A 27,436-nucleotide genomic window follows, 5' to 3' on the forward strand; every position below is an offset into this window, starting at 1 on the left:
GGAAGGGGGATAGAAACTCTAAGACATTGCAACCTTTTTTTCAATCCACCCTTCTAAAGACATGGTCTGCCTTGGTAACTTTGTTTTGCAGGAGCAAGCCTGGGAAAAATGTAGACCAGGCGAACATATATAGCTATTATGAACCATCCTAAGAAACAGGCAGTATCTTCTCAGTCTGAGACCAATGTCCCCACAACATAACACTTGGTATTTCTCCTGCAGAATGGTGAATGATCTTATCCACTCCGTTCCCGTTCCCAAAGTAGGGGTTAGAACAAAAGTGGGAGGACTCCTCTACAGATGGCAAATAGTCTATGTTGCAACCACAAGAAGGTAAGAATGATGGGAAGCAAACTCTTACTATGTTGGGAATTACATCTAGGGCCTGTATTCCTTGAGGAAAATATTCGTATCCACCTCCACTGAATTTTCAAGCCTCATGCATGCCACAAAAAACAGGTAAGATTAGAAAATCCTCACGGCTTCATTTTCCACTGAGGCCAAGTGCTATTTACTACAAACAGGGACTCTTTGATGATTGTCCCACTGCCAGAGTGGAAAAGGCACGCTCCCAGCAAGGACGAGCATCACACTCGCTATACGCTAATTGGAGGAATCGTCTCCTGGCTGGTTTAGCTGGCCTTGCAACCTCTTCACACGCAGTCCAAACACTCCTCGCAGGAAAGCTGGCAAAAGCCCCAGAGAATTACAAAATGATGAATTTTGCTTGGACAAGAGAGATTGCCAGAGCTAATTATGAACCATTATTTAGACATATTGGTGAGGAAGACATAACAATCCTCAATACTCAGACTTATTATCAGGCCTGCCAAATTCGTGCCTCTGGGTACAACACTGCACGTAGACCTAGAAATTTCTTCAGAAATTGGCATTGATAAAATTATATGAATAAGCAAAACATCCCATTAGCAAGGGGTCTCTGAACATCCATTAGTCAGAGCAGCAATAAAAGCATGGGATGGAGCAGCCTACATAGTCACTTCTTGCCCTGTCCCAATGACACGGATCGTGAGAAACAGATTTTCAGCCACAAAAACACCCAAGAATGTTGATAGCTTGGGAATAGGCTGAAATTTTGCACTGTTAACTAGAAGGACCAGGGAAATGAATCTGCACATTGCCAAGAAATTAAACCAAATTTAATTTCCCATCTTGGGCTTTTTTGTGTCTTCTCGACTTCTTGCAAATCAGTCATTACGCCAAGAAAATATCTTAAAAATATCACAACGAACACAAACCCCATACTGCTAAAGAAATGGTGAGTTAGAAAAAGAAAACATTTTCTCCAATGTCTGAAAAGCTTTGATGCCAACTAACAGAAGATGGGAGAAGTAGTATAATAAGAAACTGGGAAAGGTTAATACATGGAGAGCGACGGGATATTTGGACAATATAATACGGGAAAGCTACTAAGAACTGCAATAACAGCAAAGCTCCAAGCCACTCCTAACAGCAATAATGGGGTGTGTTGATGGGACTGTGGAGAAATACATTATTTTTTTTCACAATATATGATGAGTAAGGTCAAACATCTGTGCTTACTGGACCAAAGACAGACACCGAGTTTGCAAGTATTTCTGTCTAAATAGAGGATGCTAGAGAAAGATATGACAGCAGTGTCTGTGAGCCTACTGATTGCCTGCGAAGCCCCAAGGGTCCCTAGTGGCAATAACATAAGGACAAATATTTTCAGTACTCTGAGAGTCCGAGATAAAAGCTCAATATCCTGTTTCCAAAGGTGTCCTATAACTGCTTCTTAAGAAACTATGTAAGAGTAAGGCAAGCAAGTAGCGATGTTCTCCAGAATATACCTCCTACTTCCAGCAAAGTGCTAGTCAGGGATTTCCTGAAGCAGCACTGGTGACCGGATACTTCCCAGCCCTTAATCAGTTTTTCTTCCGAGAATCTCTGGTGACTTTTCGAACTCACGCAACACTTTAGCATCCACAGTATCACTCAACAAGTAGTTCTAAGGCTTTATTGTGCTCTGTGTCAGCTTCCTTGTGCTTGTCTGAAACTGCTTTCTGTAAGTTTTATTTGATGTCCCTTAGCTGTTACGTAGGAGGAGTCACAGGACAGTGATTACCTATTTACCCTCTACTGACCACTCATGATTTTGTAGACCTCGATATCTCAGTATCTCTTTCCACTTCCCTGCCCCTGGAACTGTTCTGCTCTTTGCAGCATTCCTCAACTGCCCTAAAAGGAGACAGGTACGTGGTAGCGCCCATCCTACTCCCAGGGTCCAAGAACACAGTTTCACTTAGTTCCCATACTGCCCTACAAACAGTCCAAACTTCCAGAGGCTCAGATAAGGAAGAGTTTTGTGGATATGCTACATATTATCACTGCGACTCACTAGCTGTTCCTCTCTATATGCGAAGTTCTGTAATAGTGCTGCATATCATGGCTTTGTTTTATATTATTTGGTATTACGCAGCATACCTCCTGCAAACTCACTGCGAAGATCCCATCTACTTGTTTAGTCTCAATTCCAGGTTAAGCTCCAATCTGAATACAAGATTTGCAAGTTATAATTCAAGGTGACAGAACACTATAGTTGACGAAAAGTGATAGACAGCAAAATTAGTGGTTTATCCTACACAGTCTCCTCTATCCCAGTGAAGTCTTTTTTCTACCACTGTAAAGTTCAAGCAATTCATGCTTAGAGGAAAGAACTCATTTCACAATTTTATCACTGTTGTTATGATACCAGCAGGGGTTTCTTTTAAAGCCTACTCTGGCAGGAGCATAACTCCCTGTGATTCTCTCCCTGCATTTAAAACAAAACAGCTCTAGCTGTTGTGGTTGCAAAGAAATGTTTGAACTTTACTGCAATCTTAGAAGCTCAGAGGAGGCGGCAGATATAAACCCAAACATGATGAGAAATTAAACAACAAATCTGAGGATTTTTAACCAAATCTCATTTTCTGAGCAATTGGATTTAGCGCATGAACCTCCCTCCACACTCTACGAATTGTCTGTCTGCTTCCCAGCGTTGTGCCTACAGCTCACGCAGGCTAAGACTGAGTAAGTTTAAAACGGGCTCCTTGGGTATTCATTCCACTGTGACATTGAGCTCAGGCTTCTCACCCTGCGTGACGGGGCGGGGGGGTGCGAGGGTGGGGTGTTGCAGTTACAGGTTGGTTTGGAGGGGTTGCAGTCTCTCCATCAAGCTCTTGCTGCCTCAGCAATACTATTACCAATACTCAACTCAGTTATGATAAACTAGTGCATGTAGTCTACACAAGCTGCAATCACGCCTTTGACTCGAGGGCGATACACCTAAATTGAGTTCAGATGTACTGAACTGCAGGTTGGATTTAGCAGCTCAGAGCTTCCCTCCGCTGTTTTCCGTGGTTCAGAGTACAACTGAAGCATCTTTTTCATTCAGTACATCGAAGCAAGTTACAAAATAAATGCACATGTACTCTGAAATGCATGTTGTAGTTTGTATCCAACTTCCATGTATTCGTGCCTGTTTATATGAAATTGTTGCATATTTTAAGGCTTTACGGAAGACGGGAACCCACAAATGGTAAGAGCTGCTCTAGGAAATTGGTATTCACTTACAGTTTGTTTACGTTTGTTTCAAAACTTCTTTTCAAAAGCTTCTCTGAATTATTATTAACAGCTTTTATACAATGTTGAAAATATACAGATCATTTTACAAATAATATGAAGAACATTCTCTGTCTTGAAAACTTAATCACAGTCTGAGTTAAGTTGGATTCAGATTTCACAATCGTCTTCTCAATTTGAGAATATGAAAGGCAATATGCACTCATTTGAACAAAATGGCTTAGCAGTCAGCTAAATACATGGTTAGCTGAATCAAGCAGGCATTTACCTGACAATCTTGGCATGTACAAAACTTATTTACAGCAAATGAAAAAAAATGAGAGTTTGAAGATAAAAGGCTTCAAACATTTAGTGTTATAAAACTGATCTACAATTAATTGTTCTCAGCAAAATCAGCGGCACATTCACCAGCTATGTTTCACGCCCAGCTCTGAGAACTGACCCTACCCATCTCCCTTAATTTGTTTTTGGCTTATGACTTGGCAAACTCTTAACCTGTTGCTAACTTTCACAAGCGCTGACATGCTTCCCCCAGCACCGCATTCAGGCCTCGGTGGTTTCCAGCCACATCTGAGCACATTCAGAAACGCTACTGGGAAATTCCCTCAGATGTTTCAAGATAGCTCTCTGAGGAAATACTCCAGCTGTGAGATAGCAATTTTTTATTTTTTTTTTAAGTACAGATCACATTACGTTGCTCCCACATCACTTATTTTAATTGTCTCCCTTCCCTAGATACACTGTGACTTGGCAGAAGACAATTCTGCCCAGCTCCTCTTATCACGCCAGGCTTTTACATTCTATATGTTCCATTAAAAACAAAGGTGTTTTTTTTTCCTCATTTTAAACATTGTGTGTTTGAACACACATCAGTGCTCTCTCACTGACCAGACAGCCTAGACTCAAGAAAGCCATGATGGAACCACAGGTTACCACCAGCTCTTTAAGCTGTGCAGAAAATTTGGATCCCACCTGTAGCTTACCAGGAAAAGCCACAACGTTCAACAGTTAAGACTACATTAAAAAAAAACCCCTCTTTATGAAGCCTTTCCACTATTTGATGGAGACTGCTTTATTTTCTGTAATATAACCTAAAGAAAGTCTTTAGGTGTACATACTTACAGGTAGGATGTTGAAATAAAAGCTGGATTGGCAGCTGACCAGGAAAAAAAAAATTGAATGAAACATCATTAAAGCAAGTGAGTTGATGAGTGGATGCTGCAGGTCAGAGGCGGCATTAAATGCAATTTCCACAAATTGTTCAAATTTGATTCTTCATAAAGTAAGGTCACAGACAGTACACCACCATCCTTAATTGGGTCCTGTGATTGCTGGAGAATCACATGTGCTTCTAAGTGTACAGGAGAAGGGGACCTCAGCTGAACAGACCACCATCAAGGAAACAGGACTGCCAAACCACTTGAACTGAATATAAAAATGTCATCCTTCATATAAGTAAAAGATCCTCAGTCTGACATACTACGCCCAAACTCATACCATCACAGACTCTTGAAAAATATAAAAGGCTATGTCGTACAACACGTATTCAGTCAAATACATTTCATTTGGATATTCCCCAGCAGACAACGGGGGCATTCAGCATTTCGCAGCTGCTCTCTGCATCCACTCCCAGAGCCCAGAGTTCACGTGAAGGTGTTTCCACGGGATGTCAAGGGGAAATTGGTATTCGGAAAGGGAAGTCTACTCTCCAATTTTACCACATTACAGGCTGTTTGGTCCTTCTAAAGGAGAATGTCATGTTCATGGAGTTGCTGGATAGGAGAGGGTAAGGAAAGGAATATCTTTTCCTGAAGACCTTCTGGTGCACCTTTCTGAAGGTACCAGAGGAAGAGGAGTTCTCCCATCCATCTTCCACAACTGTCAGCACTGACACTCCTATGGGTTACTGCTTTGGTTTAAGTGTCAGCATGTCATCACCTAGAAGCTCTTAGTAGCTGCACGAGCTGCAGTCAGAGCAATCTAAACATCTGTCCAGAGTGGCCAGATATGACTTATGATCCCTGACAGTTTCTATTTATTCACATCAAAGTCTGTAAGTAAAAAAGAAGAAAGAAAAAAATCACCACCCCCCCCACCCCATATATGCATATGCCTTAAGATCCAGCCCAAAACCCGAGACAGGCAGTACCCCATTTATCTGGAGAATCTGACAACAACTCCTGACATGGAAAGCTGGACCTTCTAATCTAGCCAATTTGTAAAACTACAGGAATTCATTCCAATGCTACAGAGCAAGCACGCTCCAGCAGAAAATCAATTCCAATGAGCAAAGGACTGTGGAAAGCACAGAATACTTATTTTAGTGTTCGATGAAGGCTGAGGTGGTTATTAATTTTTATTTTACCATTATTATCTATATATTTACCAATGCACGCATCTAACAAATTTCCAGGAACATGGGATCAGATGACACAGAAATAACCATCCTACTCATAGGTTTGCTGGGTTTAGTACCTTTGCAAACCTCTTCAAAACAGGTCACAGATCCCAATGGATGATTGACTGCAGAGAGACAAACACTTCCAGTGCATTCACATAACTACAGAATTCCAGACACAGAGCCTAGCTCTTAATTACCCTACAGCTCCATTCTATCTACTCTAAATGGTTTTTATACTGGCAACACTTATTAGTGCTTCTTTAAAAAAAACATGCTTTCTATGTCTCATTTATGGGATAGATCCAAGCATGAAGCCATTCCATTCTCCCACCGTTGAGTCAGGTTTTGCTGCTTAACACACCACTATTTCTGAGCACTCCAAATTTTACAAGGAAATCTTAGGCTTAAAACAGGACAGATCAGAATCGCATATCCCCAAAACCCAGATCTTGAAGGCAATCAAAATCCTAAGTCAGACTGGATTCTCACCTTGAGCTCACAACGTGAACTGAAATACTTATATTCAAAAGCAGACAGTTTTCTCTACCTCACAACATATTATGGTGGGATGTTTTGCGTATTGTCCATCCACAGCAAACAAGTGAGAACACGGGGAAAAATCCTACTGCATCCCAAATATTTGCTGGCAGGCTGAGAAGTGCCACTGCCCATCGATGGACTCTTAAAAAAGCACAGCTCTGGGACGCTTGACAGATCACAATGTCAGGGAGAAACTCCCGCTGCAAGGACCTTGCCTGCAGGGTCAAGCACCGAGCAGCAGTGAGCCGTGTTTGGCAGCCCATGGTGGGAGCACACCCTGGAGATCAAGTTGAAGGAACTCTTCTACAACCCTTACTGATTATTCAAATTACAGCAGTATTTTGAGGAACTGAGTATCAACCAGAGTGCTTGCTCCTTCTGTTCCCAGTGGGACCAGGATATGGTACAGAAGGAATCTAATAGACTCCCAGACCCCAAATCAATTTCTAATTATTGAAGTATTTGAAATCTATTGTCTTTTTAATTGTAAGCAACTGTATGTTCACTCTCCTGGTTTTATCAGAAGCCTCACAGGATCAACTACCAGTTCCTGTCTTTAAACATATACGATCATATTCATACAGGGGGCTTTTCAGAAAAATTTAAGTAAAGAGGCAATCACAATATGTAAACAACAACTTGAAAATACAACAGAAAAAGTATGCTCGGGGTCAAGAAACAAAAAGAGAATGTGAATAACTAAAAAATTATTTCTAATTTTTTTTTTTTTTTTAACATGATCCTGTAATTGGGGGTTGGGGAGCAGGACTGAGGCAAAATGCTTTAAGTTGGCTTTACTGCAACACGTCTCCAGGAGGATTTAAACACAGCAAATGAGAGCAGAAGCCTTGGCGTTCAGCCCAAGAGCTGTCTGGATCAAAGGTTACAGAAGATATCATGAGGCCACATAAGCATTTGTACTTTGACATGCAGGACCTCTCCTACACCAGGTTCTGCCCAAATTCTCTGCAAAATAACTGTTAGCAGCAATGATATCTACAAAATGTGTTCATAATGCCATGATATGGCAGGTTTTCCGAGTTCTTCAAAGGGATTAGTGAATTTCACACTGTGCCAGAAAAGCTGAGAAATCTTAATCTTTCCATTTGTTTTGCAACCAAATAATGACTGTTTAAGCATATTTTTTCCTTCATGCTTTGCTTGAGTACTGGAATATCTTATGCACATGAAATTGCCTCCTGCCCAGGACCCCTGTTACCCTATGCGAACTGCATACTTTAAAAGAATATTTAATTATAGGCCAATAATAACAGCATAACACAATGAGCTTATTTCACAAGACCCATTTGTGTTGCAATTTTGATCAGTTATTTTTCACACTTGCTCGGTGACAAGGTTACGACACAAAGAGCTCCATCAAATACATCTTCCAAGGCACGACAAACTGCAAGCAGCGAGAATAACATTAAACATCCTGTTTATAGCACTAAGTAGATATGTTTAATGGAGCCTAAATGGCAAAGTATCATGTCTCCCACATCCTTGCCCATAAAGTTAGGCAAGCGTTAGGAGCAGCTTGCTCTTCTGGAAGTGAAACGTGCATTTTTCTATGGCAGCTTATCCTAAATTCAAGCTTTCAACCTTAAGGGGTAAATAGTGTGAGGATTTAAGAATAAATCTCAGTGAAACATATGGAAGATTTACTACAGACTATTTGAAAAAGTAAGAGGAAAGAAGCATTCTGACAGAAAATTATTTAGGTCACTGGGATAATTCACTGTATATGCCCTAGAATTTACAATACCACCCACCTACTATACTATATGTATACATTAACAGGTATATTATACTCTTACATCATAATTCTGACACATGTACTTCACAAACACTTTTATATTCAATAAACATCTTTATACTGACACAGCCACATTTACTTTTTACCCTCTCAGTGTGACTGCTTCTCAGGAAGGCTGTTCCTAATTCTCATCCTAAATCTGAAATAAATTATCACACCCTTCATTTTATAAATTGCTTTTGCTGAGCTGGAACAGTTGTGTGTGTTATACAGCCAGCGTCTGGTGATTTTTTAATGTTGTTTTGTTAGCCCTCAAGAGTTTCTCAGTAGCATTTAAGAGAAAATGGAAAGCAAATATACTATTTTATAAACCATTTTGATACACTGAGAAATGCAAGCTTGGGCCGCAGTTAAACAGTAGCGAGAAAGTCACATCACAATGCTTCACTTCAAGAATATTTTGTTTGTCGAAACTGAGACACACTGGGAATTCCTGATTGCAAGGGACAGTGGGTCAGGTCCTGACCGGATCTCAGCACACTTCTGATAGAAAGACGTGTCTGACAGGTTTCATTCTGAGACTAAAATAGCAGTAAATGATTCAAACTCTAAAATTTACAATATACAACAAAGATTTTCAACAGACTTACTGTCCCAGAGGGTCATAAACCAAAAATCAATTAGCAAATGAAATCAGATCATGGAAAAGAACTAAAAAGACACAGTTTCTGTGGCACACTGCGCTCGGTCTTGTAGCTGATGGAAAGTGTACCTCGACATATACTCTAACAGGGCACATACAGATTTGATCTGGAGTTCACATATGACCAAGCAGATCTCTCTTCATGGAGACACAGCCAACAGGATCATCCTCACTAGTCAAACCCAACTCAGCATATTGCAAACACAGCTAAGAATTACCTGGGAAGCCTGTGCTGGCTACAAAAGCCAAGACAACCACCCATAGGCACAACTGCACTTCTAAAATTGTACGGCTGATTCAAAGTCACACCCTGCCATTAAGCTGCTTACTAGATCCAAATCCCATCAGTTACACTAGTGACATCCCTGATGGTCTCAATAGGGTTAAATCAGCCTAAGGGAAGACATCTTATACTGTGTTTTTAAGGGCCACCAACCTTGACTCTTTTTTCCCATGTCATCTCTAGTACTGATGAATGAAACCACAGTTTCAGACCACTCTGTAAAATTAGCTGCATAACCCTTCCACAAAGAAAAGGGCAAACACCCTCCAGAGTTTTTAATTCTCCTCATACCTCCTACCTGCTGACCACACAGAACACTCTCATTCCTCAGTACCACTTCCATCTTACCCAAGTGGATTTTAAGATCAATGGTTTTCATCACATCTTTACCTTGATATCAGGCGAGCAAGAGGACTGTGTCACAGTGCCACCTGAAAAGGCATCTTACTTAATATGAGAATACTGGAGAGCTAACATACTCCCCTCTGCCTCCCAGTCCCGTTCCCAGTCAGCTCCACACGACTCTAGCAGAGAGAGACTGTCTGCAGGAACAGAAGAAATTCTGTTCCATATTTTTTCCATTAACATCCATGGGATTTCAGAGTGCTTCTCGCTTCCTAAAATCAGGTCCAATGTCAACATTCATACCTTTGGAGACTAAGGAAATTCCTCTGGCCTGCTCCATGCTACTCAAGTGTTGTGCTGAGAGGTTAGCAATCCACTTAAAGTCACAAATCAGGGTGAGAACCCTTCAGGAGCTCTACCAATACTTTTGACTGTTGTTAGAAGAATGTATACATACTGGTAAACTAGCTGCAAAAAAGAAGTTGATCAGACAAACTACTTACGAAATGCTTTGCAAAAATTTATTATTCTTTTCAGCTGTTTTCCAAAAGCTCTAGTAATGAACAAATGAACTACAAAAGATTCTTATCTCCCCCTTCTTTTGCACTTAAATTTGCTAACTTTCCCCAGCCCAAGTGGCAGCCTCCTTAATTAGGAAGTAGATCTCTTGGCTTGAAAGGACACCAGCCAGTAATTACTACTGCATGTTCATTTTCAACCTCTGCAGCTTTCCATTACGTTTGTCAACATTTCCTTTTCCTTTGGATATTTATTCTTTGCTATTTTCTCAATGATGAGTTACCTGTAAGGAAAACGGATGCCACTTTTATTTAATCTTCTCTTTCTTTTAGATTCTTGCAATGCACAGAGTCTGCAAAATCAACACAGCACTGGAAGCAGCAGGTTTCAGTTACTGCAGTTTCTGAATGAGCAGGAAGCTCATAATGACTTGTGGCTTCACGTCTACGAGACAGAACTCTATCCTCCAGCTCGCCAGGCTTCCTAAACAGACACGAGATCGTAAAATGGGCCCTTAGGCTCTTTATGTTCATGTAACAATTTCACTGACCACAGCAGAGTTACTGCCTCTTTTCATTAGTGCATGGCAGGGAGTTGTACTTCCTAATGTCTTCATCCTAAAATACTGAAGAACGTTTTCAGATTAAAATTGTTTAAGACAAATATATGTATTACAAAGTGAATTTCAGTTGAATTATTCCATTTGCTTCAGAAATTTACAGTAAGAAAAATTATTGGCAAGATCAAATCCCACGCTATTTGTAAACTCCATTATCAAAACACACATTTGGTCGTAGAAACTGGCAGAACTACTATGGAGACTTCTACACTTGGTGAATATTCTGTTTAGAAGGCAGCGTAGTGTAACTGCAACACAAAACCCTGGCTTTGTCCTAGCCCTGCCACTGACCCATCTATGTAATTGCCACAGATTGCGGGTTTGTGAAATGGAGATGAAAAAGGGGACAACCTCACACAGGTGCTGCAAGGAAAGGCATTGTGTAACATGACTGCCCACACCAGCGGCAGAAGGCACACAGCAGCTCAGGAGGTTTCTTCCATTTCATGCTCTTAAAAAACCTTAATTTATGTAAAGTTCTTTGAGATCCTTAAATAAAAAACATTATTTAACTGAAGCTCTTTTTATAGGGCATTTTGCATCAGTTCCCTATGGGGCATAAAGGGGAAGGAAATAATTTTTGGAAACATTAATAAGAATATAATCTGACTAATGTTCTTACTATTTTAACTTTATCCAGATTTACCTTGTTCAAAGCGGACCAATAAAATATGTATTCTATTGCAGTGGAAAAGTGTAGGCGTACAAAATAGACTGTAACTACAAAGTTAAGTTCTAAAAAAAAAACCCAAACCCAAGATGGATATCTCTGCAGCCTATCATTACTCCAGGCACCACTTCCAACCCATTCACAAGCCTTTCCTAACATCAGTAGTTTTCAGTGAAGTTCCATCACAGTAAACTGAGCTACGCAGAGAAGTTAAAATATAGAGAAAGTGGTAAACACTGTCCTTCAGCTGCTTTCCTATAAAAGCCAGGGCCAGCTTCAGCTTTGGCTAATCCAACTTCAGAAGTTCTTGCAGTTTACAAAGAAACTTCCTTTGTGCAGAGCAAAGCCGAGCTCCGTGCGTCATGCTGGAGGACGACACCAAACGCAAGAGTACATTCTGTGCAGTGCGAGTAATCTGCACGGACTGGATGTCAGCATTGTGATATGCAGTATTTGGCCATAACAGCAGTTATTTCAAAATTCAGAAGTGAAGGAAAATACCTTGAGATGAAAGCCTTAGCAGGTACAATAAAATAGGTAATGCTGGAGGTTGTGAAATCTCAGTTTGTGATTCTTACAGACAGATTAAGTTCTTACAATTGGATTACAAATAAGCATTGAAAAAAGCATGGCTCTTTTTTTTTTTGCTTTTGGAGGAGGATCAAAGGAGGAGGAGCCAGGATGAGAAACTGCCTGCAAGTCTCAGTGCAACAGGAAAGAAAAAAAGGAAACTCACACATAAAGCCAAGAAACAAATGGATAACTGGAGAGAGAAGAATCCCTCCCTCTTTCATCATCTCCTCCTAAGTTTCAGGCAGACTTTCTCTTAAATTGTAGGCTGGGAGCAGTGAAGAAAGAGATGGTGCACTTGTAATCATGATGGAAGCAACAGAATATATCAGAACAGCTCTAGGCACAAATGCATTAGCTGGCACAGCAAGCCCACTGTCTAAGCCTACTACCACAACTCTCTGCCCTAGCCATAAATTAGTCTTAAGGGGTTTTCAGTTCCCGTGCTCATCCCGCACTCCTTGCTGTCCCATTTCTGTTTTATACATATCTGCAGGGTATGCAAATACATTTAAGGAGCAAATGGCTCTCATCTGCTCGTGGCTTTGCCAGCAGCGGGAGGCATCATCATCATGGAAGAGATAGGCCTTGCCTCTGGGAGCCAAACTGCAAAATACACCAAGAGCAGAGAGAAGAAGAAATTCCAGTACCGATCTCCAGCGATGCTCTGCTGCAGGTGCCTCCCATGCAGGTCACCAAGTTGGGGCTCTCCTGCTCCTTTTGCTAACAGTACAGATGCTTCACATGGACCCAGGCAATGGGAGGGACACATGGATTTGGCAGTGCCTCACTGTGGTCTTTTTAATATCGTTTATTTAAAGCCTTTCTGAAATCTCATTTCAAACTACAGCAGAGCAAGGGAAGGGTAATTAAAAATAAAAGGAAATTTTCATCTGTTTCATCATGATCAAAGGAGAAGGTAAAGGAGCGTGCAAGTCCTCAGGGACCCATGTTCCCCACTGCTGCACAGTCAGCTATTGTCATAAAACATGGATCTGTATTTTATTCAGGCAGTTTTGTTTAACAGGATATTCTAAGATGCAACATCTCATTTTCATGAGGGGCCTCAGGGGACAGAGTAAAAACACCCATTCTGACCAAGTAAGAGCATTTAAATATCAAAGTAAGAGGGGGAAAAAGGTAAAGCAGAAAGCTTTGTCCAGCTACAGAGACTAATGAATGATGACCCAGGTTCCTTTACCATCAGCTAACTGAATGTTCTTTGCATAAGCAGGGCTTGGGATAAATTGGGACATTTATTCCAGATGACAGGACTAGAGTAAACAAATAGATGCTTTTTAATTTCCCCTTTTACTTAGGGGGCCATAAAAATTCAATGGCAAAGAGACCGCACAGGGGAAGATATAGAAGATTTAGATTAACACAAGAAATATAACATTGCCATCTGAGCCAAGGTTTGCCTTAAGAAACAAGAAGGAGCCTTTTAAGTCCAGAAGGGCTCATCGTTAGAGAAAAGGACAAAGACTTTTACCATGAACATTACATTCCCCGTACACATCCCTGCTCACCTCTCTTTTCTGCTGGCATGCCGGTGTCCTGAGCACCCGTTACTCCCCTCTTCACAAAAGTAGTAATGGTTTAAAATGCTCTCGCATCTTGTGAGGAAAACAAAACAAACACCGTCACCCCTAGTTAAACAAAAACTGGAACACTCAACTGTGTGTGTGTAAGTTTGGCTCTTCAAACCCCTATTTGAGCCCTTAAAAATGACCTAATTCTAAAAGCTTCTTGAACACCCAACTTGCTTTCGTTCCATTGAAATTGTGGAGATGAAATAGCATTTACATTGACTGCAGCTACCTGTACCATCAGCCCAAGGAGATTACAGCCCTGATGTCACATCTAAAGCAGCACCTCTAATTCAAAGACAATTAAAGAAGGTGTTAAGAATACCTTAGATACTTTATCCCTGAATAAAATAATGACACCCTATCTCACGCAGCAAAGCATACACCAAGCAAAACCAGTTATCGATATGCTATGCGTGAGTATATCTGCTAAGTAGGACCACCAGGATAAATCACAGAAAGCTCTATCCCATCGCCATTAAGAACAAGAAAATTAAGCAACGTGGTGACATGTACGTAACAAGGACTTACACAGAAGATCAAGTTGTGCTGGCTATAGGAACTGTTTCCTTTATTAAGGATAACGACTTGTTTAGTGCATGGCTCTCATGAGTTGCATCAATTTTTCATAAAATTTTATGTCACTTCTTATTGATGTTGTTTAAGCCTTAGAAATCAAAGTTTTTCCAACACCTTTCCCTAATTCAGAAAAAAGCCAAAAGCCTTAGGAGTGTACTATATGCTATACTTTTCTTGCAGCTATCTCTTTTGAAAGCTTTTTTAATTACAAAAGGAGAATGGCTTTTGGAAGGCACAGGAATGGTTGAGCAAATTACTGCCTAGAGCACAGCATAAAACCCAATGCCGACAAGGCGGCACGTTCAGAATTTTGGTCTTAAACGTCAGAAATACCAACTGTAATGAAAGATGGTTTGATTTCAAAGTGCTAAGTGACGGCTGTGGTCCAGAGATTTTTGTCAGATGTTCAGGAAGACAGACTCCAAAAGAGGAGAAATTGGTGCACGCACATCTGGTAGAACAGCATCCAGTAATTTACTACGGGCATAATAGGGCCTTAGCCTTTGAGGCAATATAATTGGATGTGTTTGGCCATGGTTTTAAAAGGCAGCTTTCAAAAATGCACAAAAAAGTGGTATCATACATATGAAACCTCTATATAAGGAGTTAAGAAATTCACTGTCTTGGTTTTGGATCTGGTCCAAAGACTGGAGACAACTGCAGAAAGCCTCACTTGACATCAGTAATCAAGGTCTGAAGAGCTACAGTATAATGAGAGAGAAGCACAGGAACTCTGCATGGAGCAATCTTTCAGATACGTAGATTTAAATTCATTTTTCGGGGGGGGGGAAGAGCTCTATCACTCTGGAAGAAATTGAGCCAAAGATAAATACTATTATTAAGAGTAATACTAACGCATATGATCAATCCTGTGGAATTCTAGTCATTACAAAAATAAGGAATAAAAGACAGTGGAGACTCTGGAACTTTACAGTATAACTTTTGATTTTCAGATTTTTTTTTCTGACCATTTCTGATGATGGCCAGATGTACGAAGCACCTCTGAGAAATGCAAAGCAATTTTTTCAAATTAAAAGTAAAGGTTTTGTTCTAGATCCAACTCAGCATACATTTTGCGTTAAGAAATGCTGCCAAATTTCATAACTTAATTTGAAAAAATGATCTTTTTCCTTGGTGTACAAATTGCTACATTCCAAGCACATCCTACACAGCCTGGCCAAATTAACATAGTCTAATAAAGCTGAGCAGATACCGTTTTCACTTGTCCTAGCAAGTCAATATGACAAGGACGAATGTTGCCTGTGATGCAGTTAGTTAGAAATATTTCAAAACAAAGGTACAGAACATGGACATGAATACCTCAATGTAAGTAAACTCAATAGTATAGGACAAGTCTATTTTTCTTCCCCAAAATCATATTCTTGGCCACCATTCTTTAACGTCTGGCCTATTGTCCAACAGATTATTTGTAATTTTGGCCTTTTAATTGCAAGCTCATCTCCTTTGCATTTTAAGTCCATACTGTTTCAGTGAGTTCTGCTCCAGTCTTCCCTCATCCTAGTTTACACACTTGCATAATGCAATCTTATTAAAGATTACAATCTGCTGTAAAAGGCTTTCTTCTGCCTGGAACTACAGAGAGAACTGAACTAAGGCTGGCATCATTTCAGCAAAAAGTCAGACTATTTCCAGCAAGGCAAACTAAATAATTTTCTGTCCTAATTACTTCGGATAATCTTGAATTTAGCCTTATGCCATCCCTCTATGTAGTATTTAGCCATGAACTGGAGACTTGCTAACGCACCCTGACCTGCTTAATTGGAAGCTGAATCATAATTGATATCAAAACAGATATCAGAGGAAAACGTTAGCCAGTTGACCAAATTTCCCATGCCTTCCCATGCATGAAAAAACTTCAACTGACTCATTAAGAAATTACTTCAAGAAAGGAGATATGGAAAAGCAGAGACATCCTAATTAACAGAACAGGAAACATATTCAGGAGAACCATTTTGTGTAGTGGGTGCACTGTCAGATTTTTCAAGTAAACCAGGCAAAGGCTGTGTTCATACTCATGTTTCCCTGCATTGATGGTACAGTTTTCTCAGTACCACATATGACTGTGAGATTAAATAAACCTGCCCAACAGTCAAGCCTTAGTAATCTGCCTACCAAAGGCAGATCAGCTTAAAAGACATGCAAAATCTTAATCTCATGACTTGAGATTATAACCTCCTCCTGTCTGTTTCAAGTTTTTTTAAAAAACACTTTTGCTGCATTGCAGAAGAATGTATTTTAACCAGAAATAGGCCAAGACTAAAGCATTTCTTCCAAGTCCTTAACAATTCAGGTGGGGCGCCCATCCAAATCTGCTTTGGATGCAAGTCAGATCCAAAGCTTGAGAAAAACTGTTTTCTTGTTCCAGTTCAAATATGGACAAAATCTCAAAATCTGTCTTGAGACAATGAACATACGCCTCAGATGAAACACGATTAAAAATACTGTTCTCCCTTCATCTCTTGCTTTAATTCTGAGTAGATGGTCCCACTTTGCCCTCTTGCAGCATTACACCCAGCTCTGCTGTTAGTCCACGGAACATTGAAGCAAAGCAATCTCCTTTTGCCAGCTACAGACTTTCCACCACTTTCTCCCGTTCCAACCCAGATTTAACACTTTAACGACATAAGATTCAGTCCCTTCCTTTTCCAAAGTAGATTCCCACACATGAATATACGTGAATTCATGAATCAACACATAGGAGGTTTAACATGAGAAGTTCCTCCCTTTGCCCTCTCTTGCTGTAACTGCACTCCATATTCTCAGCTATAGGAACTACATTAGAATAGAATTACTTCCAAATACATTAATTAACAACTTAATCCAACCCATAGGAAACTAGCAGAGGATTCTTTTTCTGCAAAACCCTGCTGGTAAGGAAGGCTGATCTACATGGACCACACGTTTAAAATCAGCAGCTTTTTCTCCTCCTTTACCCCTCATTTTCACTTCCACCTCATAAATACAGCCTTCAAAAAACAAAAATATAAAATTAAAAAAAAAAAAAGCAAATCTGACTTGCACAGGGTTTCTTACAAGGTGAGCACCTTTCTCACACCAGCAGCTGTCTCAGAGTCTAAGCAGACCAGATTGTACATAGGTGATGTCAGACACCTCCTTGGATCCCACAGCGAGCCCTTCCAACACCAGCAAGCCAGGTTCTGGGAATGGGACAGGTAAAGAGGCACAGACCAAAGTTATTTTTCACCCAAATATACGTGCTGTACTCAGAGGCACCGGTAAGCAACTTGTTATTTGGGTGGTAACTACTTTCTTCTTTAATGTTATAGGGAAAACAGATTAGCCCCATTCCTTAGAAGCTTAAGAGTTCAGTATAACATATAAGAAACACTTTTTTTCCTACAACAATCTGCTCTTTGGCACAGCCTCAGAATATTTTACTGCCACGTCTTACTTTGAAATGGGAGAATGCCAAGAATGAGATAAATGCAGACATCCATGACTGGGAAACACAAGTAAAAGGCCTTCTCCAGAGCCAATTACAGCCTGCAGCAGACAAGCGCTTAAAAAAAAAAATCCCCAAAACTAAACAAACAAAGGAAAAGCAACAGTAAATTTGTCTCTCTGTATTCAAGTAGAAACACAGCATTTATTTCTTTAGATTAAAAGGCTCTCCTTTTTTTTTTTTAAATTAAAATCTCCAAAATATCCAGCCAAATTGAAGTAAAGCCTTTGTTTCTTCAGAACTTGAGTCTGAATTCTCAAAAAAATATGAATGCCAACATTATTACATTAAAGAAGAGATCTTTCTTTATCTGCTATTACCCATTCAATGAATGGAAACCTAGATTACAGCAGAGACTTGCCATGAGATACAACTCCTTTAGTGGCCAGATTTGTCTCCTGCCAACTCCATTTAGCTTTTGTCTTCCTTAAAAGCCTGATAGTGTTTTATCATGTAGTTTTATCAGCAGTTTTTCCACTACCAAATGTTGTAATCAAGACGAGGCAAAAATGCCAATGTGACTACAGTCTTCATTTGAAACCGTATAGTTTGGCGTATTTCGTTTTGGAAAAGGAAGAGTAAACGTACATCAGTTAGGCAAAATATGGGATGAATACCTTATAAACCATCAGGAGAGAAAAAATTGAGTGAAATTAAACAAGCCACAGCAAGTAATTGACTACTTAGATTCAGCTTCATAGACACTTAAGACTATCAGGGATCCCAGACTGATCCATTCTGCATCCACCATTCTTGCCTGGTTAGAAAAATCGAAGTGCATAAAGCCAGCAGTGTGCCAAGAAAAGCCAAAAGAAAGGTAAAAGCCAAAAGGTAAACTGCAAAAGGCATTTCTTTTGATGATACAGGATCATTTTGAACCTCTGGGGAGATCTCAGAGAAGCAAGCACATAATGCCCACATAGCAGAAAGACAACACCAAGGTATCAAGTCATCCAAATAAAATTGCAACTGAAAACAGCTCTGAAATCTCTAACCTCAAGCAAGTTCACCAATTAATGTGTTTCAACCAAGTTAGTCCTAATGAAACTGAAAATTACCTTCAAACAGCACTAGAAATGTATTTCAGCTCCTCTTCAATTGCCTGACCAGTTCATGTTGCCTCATGCAAGAATTCTGGCCACTTCAAAGTCCTTGGCCCCACATTCCCTTCTTTGCTAGAATAGCAATGCTCATCACAGCTATTGCACAGGGGAAATATGAATAATTTTTTAAAAGCACTGAAATAACTCTAAAGCATTTTGAGAGGGGTTAGTGAGGACAGTGGAAGAGGACAGTGAAGTCCAGCACGCTTCTACTTCCTCAGGAGTCTACAACATGGATCCAACAAAAGCCAACAGCTCAGAAACTCAGCTGTGAGGCTGACATATCCAAAGGTATTTACATACCAAAAGAAGCAGTTAGCAGGATATGCAAAGGCCCCCCCCAGTGACTTAGATACTTTAAACTCATTGGAGGTCAAGCAAGTTAAGACCATAGCTCACTTGCATGTGGAAGCTTCACTTTTCACTAGGTGCCACACATCTTTTATAGTTTCCTGCTTAACTCTACTAAAATTTGCACTTTGGACTGGATTATGGGGAGGGTAGATATATATGGAGTAGTTCAGAAAATCCACTGTAGCGTTTGGTATACCAACACTGTAGGTTTGGCTTTCAAAACTTTATTTTTCTGAGAAGGTTGTTTTGGGTCTCAGACACTTTATTAGGCTGGCTACAGGCACGACTACAGGAGATTTTGCAGTTTGTGTCGTGCAAGAGATCAGTCATCATCATCATAAACGTTCTTGGTGATATTAAAAATAAAAGGCAAAGGAACGTAGCAATATTTTTGTGAATGTGTGCAAAAACATTCATTGCTGACAATTTAAACTACTAAACTAACTTCAGCTGATCACCATGAACAGTACGGCAGAAGCTAACGCTCACCAGAGCTCTCTCAGCTGTTGTACCATTCGCACAGCGCTGGTAAAGCGGCAGAAGCACCGATGAGAGGGAGAATTCAAAAAATGAATCGGTTTTGTTGAAAGTTTCCACACAGAGGAGAATTTACCTTTGGCCTAAAACCAGGAATGAAAAACTCTCAGTCCAAAAAGAATGCTTTAGCCAAGGCCGCGTACAGCTTGAAAAGGGGGCTTCTCGTGAGAGCCGCAGTACTGTGGTTAGTCTGGCATCTGCTACCACATGTTTTACATTTTCCTTTCTTAATGATATTATGCTCCCTGTAAGTACTCAAAGTAAGAAAGATTTACTTATTTTACCCATTTTTCACATATGCTCTAGAGGTGCATTAGCACCATTTGCCAATTTATTCCATTTTTTAAGTATTTTAAGGATTTTGAATGCACAATAATCTGAACTATTCAGCCCAAATTTCATTTAATCAATATTTTATGTTCAGTTTCTGTGAGTTCCACAAAAAGGATCGATTGTCTTTTGCAAAAGGTGGTATTTGGACTATCTTGAAAATACAATATAATGTTACAAATATAGTGAAATATAATGATATACACAGACTACTCCAGGAAACCTCTCTTTTCCAGTAGTTTCCATAAATCTTAATCCAGAAACTAGAAAGATTATTTTTTTCCAAAGAAAAGAGCAATATGTACTTGGTAAGGTAACTATACAGAGAATTAAAATAAAGGATGCATGCAAATACATTACTGAATTGGAGCTTTTTTGCTCTCTTAAGCCCTTCTCGGCCTCTCTTAACGTGAAATTATTCTGACAGCATTCTCTAAAAACCAGCTGAGTAGTAGTGACCCAAGGCAACCACAAATACAAGAAGAAAAACATGAACCTGACACTTGATAAAAAGAAAATTATTGTTACATTCACTTTCATCTGTTAGTTTTTAATTGTACCGGCCCAAATAATTGAGCAATTCTCAATTTCAGAATTGATGCAACCGCTATTTCATGTAAGTAAAATAATACTACAGTCAACTTACTGCTGAAGTCAGCCGAGCTAATCTCTTTCGAGTCAGCACTGCATTGCCATTCCAACTGATTTTCTACAAATGGGAGAGACGCTTTACCCACCTCTTCCTCAAACAGCTCATACCTACGGTCTGGAGAAGCTTAAAAGAGGGAGATAAACTACCGTCACTGAGGGAGGAGGGTGTATATGCCGCATTTGGAGGACTTTCCCTTTGCGACCCCATAATTCTCTCTCCCACACCCCCAACTTTACCCCCTCTTTACGTGGGGAGGCTGAGGCGACGCCTTGCAAGGAACTGCCACGCAGTGCTGCCGGCTGGGAAGAAGGAACCTGGGGAACTGCAGCTCACCAACAGCTCAGAGGGTGACAGTACCAGCAAGAAAGAAGGGTGACAGACACACAATAAGAGACACAAATGCTGGGACACGTAAGTCCTTTGGAGCAGTCTGATTTCCTTCACTCGGCAGCAGTGCATGGAGTGGGTAATACTATATTTAGTTTGGGATTCAATATCCAGAAGAGGCATAAATGAAATAAGGAGATGAATCAAAGAAGGGGCAAACCATTTAGAAGAGTTCATGTAAGGACAACTCTGGAGAACAGGCAACGTTCCTTACAAACCAGGGGCAAAAAAAAGGGAATACTGAAACTCAGAAATTCCCTCAGCAACAACAGAACAGAACTTTCCCCGTCCTCCAAAGAGGATTTGAAGGTGGTATTTATTGGATTACACTTCAGTGAACAAAAGATGCAGAAAACTAACAGAAGAGAGCAATATGTGTATTCACACACCTAGAATTTCAAGAGAACCAGACATATTTTGAAAGGAAGGAAAGGCCATTCTCTTGTCTAAAACTGGATTTAAGGAACACAGAAAACACAAAGCTTTATGTTATTTGTATTAAATGTTTGGTTGGTTCAGAAGCAAAATAGAAATTCTTTATCTGAAAATTAATGTCTGCAAAGTGACCAGAAGGCTTTTATTTTTTCCAAAAAGAGACTTTTTATATGAATTATCTCATTTCCTGATTAGCAAACTAAAAGTATGAAATTATTTTCCCCCTGGCTATATCCCAGCTGGATCAAAGCACTGGCCCAAGAACACACTGTACCAGTTTAGTTATTGAGAAAGTCCAGGAGAAATTCAAGCATCTACTTCTCATCTCTCCTGATAAAGTTATCAACCCCGGAATGTAAACATAGGGCTGGATATGTAATATATGGCCAGATACTTGCCCGGACAGTTTTATACTGTTTTTTGTTGCACTGTTACTCCTTCAGCACAAACAGAACCTGCTCTGCTTTTGGAGCAGAGTCCATGACCAGTCCTAGATGACAAATCACCCAAGTTCATTACACCATCACTTCTCTTCCCAGGTCTCACGCGGAACGGTTTGTTCCATACCTGGAAATACCATCACCTCTAATGAGGACCCGAGGGCTACAGCTCACACAGGAATTGTGTGTGCGTGTGGGCCAGCGGGCCGGCTAATGGCACAGGGACACCCTGTAAGGAGCAGTGTATGGGTGGGGTGCTTGAGCACAATTCCTAATAGTTAAACATCACTGCAATACCTATTTTCAGTAAATACAGAGGAAAGAATCCACACCCACATCTTCTGAATGCACAGAATCATCCATGAAAGGAGTCTCCTGTTCCAAGACATAAAGTCACAAATCAAGACAAAAAAGCCGTTAAACTGTTTTTATTTTAATGTGGAGATATACCATTGGAGTAAGGGTTTACAGCCATGATGAGTACTTCTGGGTAAATCAGCTCTCTCCTATGTAATCATGTGAAAGATAAATCCAAATACAGACTCACAGCCAAAAGAGGAGAGCAGTATTCCTCTCTGTTGGAACAAATAGAGCTATCCTTCAGGAAGGTGTCTGTATAAATACTACAATAAGTGAGAACTGATTACTATCTTCCAAAGAGCAATGTTAAGATAGGCTTTAAAAAGAGATCAATAGGCATTCTTTTATTAGTCACATTTTTGGCAGCTTGCCCATATCTGCAAATATATATTTTAGAAGCTCAAATCAGCAGCCAAACCACGCTACATACAGAAAAAGGAAGACAGTAAAAGCACATCTTGTAGAATTATATTAGTGCTCCCTCCTACCTACAAGAGAAAGTTTTACAATTATGGCTGGGCAGTCAAACTAATTCCCCTTTACTGCTCACTGGAATACTGTCACCTCCATTCCCTCCTAGCCGACTAGGTCTTTTCTGTTCCCCTTCCTCATTCTTTTATTTCAGAAATGGGTTGCAAATACATTTTCAGTTGGATTAGACTGCACTCAACCTGAAAAGAGTTCACCATTCACTGCGTTTAAAATACGAAGCAACACAGCAGCAGAGAGAGATCTGGTGTACATCGCTGTCCAAAGCCTATGTGTGTCCGTGGTCAAGAACAATTCTGCTGAACATGGTACAGCTTGAGAAGCAGATGAACCTGAGAAAAGTCAGGGAGACAGCCCAAAAACACGCAGTGCAGAGAGAATCTGACACAGAACCCGCAGACAAATAGCCCTAGGAAAAAAACTAGACTTTGAATTAGTTGTTGAGTGAACCAGCCTTTGAGCTGGGAGCAGGAATCTGTGTCCCGTTGCTTGATTTATTTTCAGTTCAGTGAAACAGGACTTCTTACATTCTTTGTAAACAAGCAGGAAGTATGAAGAATATCTGACTCCATCACCTTTCCCTAACTTCAGCTATCTGCAAGAACCCAGCTTTTGGCAAATCTCACCCAGGTCCAAAGAGGTAGCAATATGTGTAAATGCTTTAAGTTTGAAATGTCATATGTTGATGCTGACAAGTTCAAGACATGAGAAGAAGTTGCTATGGAAACACATGCTGTATTGCCTGGAACATAAGGCAACATTTTACATTAAAAAAGGAAAAAAAACTTGGACCAACAGTTCCCAAATTAGGTTTTGGGTGGGGAAAAATTAGTTTGTCATTTGTTCTGAGACAGAAATATTTTAATTTAGAAACAATGAAGCTAAATGTGATGAAAGGATTTACATTATATTTTTGAATGTTTCACTCACCTCAGAACAGAAAGTAATTTTATATGGAAAGACTTTCTTTTGCAGTCCATATACAGCAAATCCATCTCGGTATTCCCATGTGCTGGCATCTCCATCTAATTTTCCTTTTATAATTAATGAAATCATTTTAATGGATGGTCATGTTCTTTAAAGAGTTAATCCCGTAACTCTTCTGTAACCTTACTTATCTGTGTACCCATGTTGGCCAACAGAACTAAAATAGGAATAGAATGGATCAGAAATGTGCAGAATTGCATCCTTGCACAGTCAAGCAGCTCTTTGTGGCTTTATAAACCCCCTTTTAGAACCTGTCACTGTTGCAAGTCGACGCCTGCCCTTCTGGGGTATCGCTGTGTAACGGCATCCTTCAATGACAATCTCTTCTGCTTTATTCCCCTGCCCTCTCAACAAGCACAAGAACAATTTTAAATTCCCCAAACAACAGTTTCAGTCTGCAGGCTCCATCAAAAGTCTGATTTTAAGACACAATTCCCACACACCCATTTCCTCAAAAGATAAAAAATCTTTCCAATTAATCTTTCTTACATAAAACATATAGCCAGAAGAAATTTTTTTTCTGGAAACTTACTAAGCAACCGCTGGATTTGAAAGGGAAGATTTTAAAAAAACAGGAGGTAGGGTTCTACTTCAGTCACTTTGTTTTTGGAAGCACGGAAGAAAGTTTGAGTTGTTAAGCCTGAGACTGATTCCTTCATCCTTTCCTATTTTGAGTATTCTAGGAAATTTCATGTTACTAGGACATTTATTTGTTTTTGATTTTTGGCTATCACAGAAGTGACAAATCTACAAATCTACAATTCAACTTAAATATCTCCAGCCTGCAGCTGATGCGACCTTCATGATTTTTGCAAATAGGAGGCCAAGATATGCTTACAAACACAGAAGATGGCATCATGGTATCATGGTGTCATCATCAACACTTTTTCTTGATAACTTTAATAAAAATCTAAAACAAATTGCAGACAATATTTCTTCCTAAATACCTGAGCAGCAAAGGTGGGGAAAGCCTCTTTTTTGCTAAATTTAAGAGAGATGATGTTCAGTAGACACTAGCAAGCCTGAAGACAAACATCTGAAATGGAAATAACCTTGTGAACTGGCATGAGAGCACCACCCTTCGTCGTAAATGCATCAGCAGGCAAAAAATGCCAGAAAGATGTTTTTAGAAAACTTCTCCTTTAGGGTTGTATTTTCAAAGACGCCTAAGGAGAACTGACATCCAAACACAGATGGGCACCTAGTCTCCTCAAAACTTCAGCTTACATGGTTACAGTTGCATTTCAACACATCCAACTTGTTTAAAATGCAGGGGTTTTTCCAGCCATCCCACTGTCTTAAGGAAACCCCTGTAAATGCTTTTTGCTAGAGCACTGACCTCGGTGTCTCAACAGCGCTGTAGGCTACTGAATTCAAGGGCTACTGCTGCCACCCAGGCAAAATGGGTCACAGCAAAAGGAACGAGGAACAGCGTTTCTGAGTTTTGGATACCGGATCATTTTTGCATCCATCCAGCAGCGCATATAAATGCATTTGTCACTGTATTTTTAATCTGTCTGTACGTGATTGATTCTGTGGCTAGTTCCATAATAGCCTTTTTTAGGGTTGGTTTTTTTTAATGTAACCTACTTTTTATGTAGACCTTCCAGATGTGTAGTATATGAACTTTTCCTGTAGTATATGTAGTATATACTGTAGTATAACTGTAGTATATGAACTTCTGCTTATAGCATCAGTAGCACTGAAAAATTGTTTCTTTGCTTTGGAATCTAGAAACTCTGTGCTCCTTAAAAACCTTACAAGAACACTTAGGCAAAGTAAGTGTAAATTATTAGCACCTGACATCAATATTGTTTAAAGCCTGTCTTTCTCTTCTGTCACATCTCACTTCCCATTTTTTTCTTATTATTACCTTCATTGAATAAATGTGTCTATGGAAACTTGTAAGTAGGCAGGACAAATGTAAGGATCTTTATGAATTTAGTTCTCTTAAAAATCCACAGTTGTATCTATTTCAAAAGGACTGAGGCAGAGAAATATGGAAAAGCTCATCTGTGAAGATATTGAGACTTTGGCAGCAGTTCACTCAGCTTCACAGGGTTCATCACAACAGTATTTGGCTCTCCTCTCTTCTGTTTTCTTCACTGCTAATGGATACTTTACTATTTAATTAGTGCAGCATGATCCAAATCCCATCAAAGTCAATAAAACTCTTTTCATTTATGTTAATGGGCTCTGGACCAACTCCTGAATTAGTATCAGAATCAAATAAAATACCCTTAGGAAAAGAATAGATATACCAAGCTTACACTTTAAAGTACAATCTTAAAACCTTCCTAAGGTTTTTATTCGCTTTAAAGTAAATCTTATTATTGAACATCTCATAAAAACAGCTGGACAACCCTTTTTCACCAGTCTGATTAAAGCGTCAGAAGGAATCTAAATGTATGCACTGCTTCTCTGTGAAAAACCTTCCCATGATAAGGACAGCAAAAGGTTACATCTTCCCGAAGCTATTCCTGTGGCTCCTACATTGTGCAAGAATGTGAGGGTTCACCCTGTGGAAAGGTAGATTTGGCAATACAACTGTATTTAAAAGGTCCTGCCCCCAGACACTTGTTATTTCTCTGGCACCACCTTAGCTGTGCCAACACAGCTCATCTGTTCAGCTGCTCTGAAGAAAACTCACTGTGATTAACCCATTAAGGCTATTTGGCCAGACAACATCCAAACCTGACCAAGTGGCATTAAGACAGTCAATGCCCGACTGAAGAAGGCTCTGTTTAGCAGAGCAGTCAGTATTATATGTAACACAGCTGAATTTCCATAACCACTTTAATCAAATTAGCAGGAGAAAGCACCAGCTATTTTTATCACACAGAGAGAGAGGAGTCTTTCTGCTCTTAGACTATAGCCTAGTCACTACAGAAGTTAATGAACCACAAAGCAAGCAAAATGATACTATGTAAACAGGGATATTAAACCTTCTTCTGATACTTTTGACCCATTTTGGTAATACCAACCAAGCCGCACGAAGCCACTGCATCATTTCTCACACAGCAGCATGCTTTAATTGACTGACACATTAAACATCAAAGCTTTTTGCAAAGTTTGACCATAGAAATCACATTCAGAAATCACATCCCACCAGTGCTGACTCAGCAGCAGAGCCACAGAATACTTTTTTAAATTCCCAAAAGCCCAAACAAAAGAACCAAACCTGTGCTGCTCATTTGGATTTTTTATTTCACACTAGTCCAGCCTGGCAGCACAGAAGGCTGGAAGACAACCTTTCCTTGAAAACAGCTTTGGCAAAATGTTAATAGAGAAGGAAGAAAATTCAGGACGAGGATGAGAGGTGCTTCAGTACCTTCTGGGCTGGAGCTGTGAACCCTTCCCGTGCAATCAATCACAGCAGTTCTGGAGGGGACTGTCCTGGAGCGCACAGGACGCGTTGGTGATGTGCGCACGTGGCTCCAGCTCTCTGCTCCCATCTGCCCAGTGCCTCTGGGCAGCCCTGACTCACCTTATACCGTCACGTGTACTGGTTTGTGAGATGCAAGAAGTTCGGTTTGCTCTCAAATGGAGTCAGTACTCCAGCCCTGCCCTGCAGACTAGCGCTGCGGATAAGTGGGGACATCACTTCTTGCTTCATTCTCCTTTCTGGAGGTACTTGTTAGAGGACAATATTCACTGAACATTTTGTTCAGTGAATAGCCAAGAAATACAGTGTTTTCTGC

General features: G+C 40.1%; 1 protein-coding gene across 1 annotated transcript in view; it reads right to left on the bottom strand.

Moving 5' to 3' along the window:
• Positions 1-27,436, bottom strand: part of ADAMTS2 (ADAM metallopeptidase with thrombospondin type 1 motif 2) — a 190,792-nt gene that overhangs the window by 146,879 nt on the left and 16,477 nt on the right. The gene's annotated exons all lie outside the window — the stretch shown is intronic.

This window comes from Gavia stellata, chromosome 16 (genome assembly GCF_030936135.1).
Source record: "Gavia stellata isolate bGavSte3 chromosome 16, bGavSte3.hap2, whole genome shotgun sequence".
Taxonomy (NCBI): domain Eukaryota; kingdom Metazoa; phylum Chordata; class Aves; order Gaviiformes; family Gaviidae; genus Gavia; species Gavia stellata.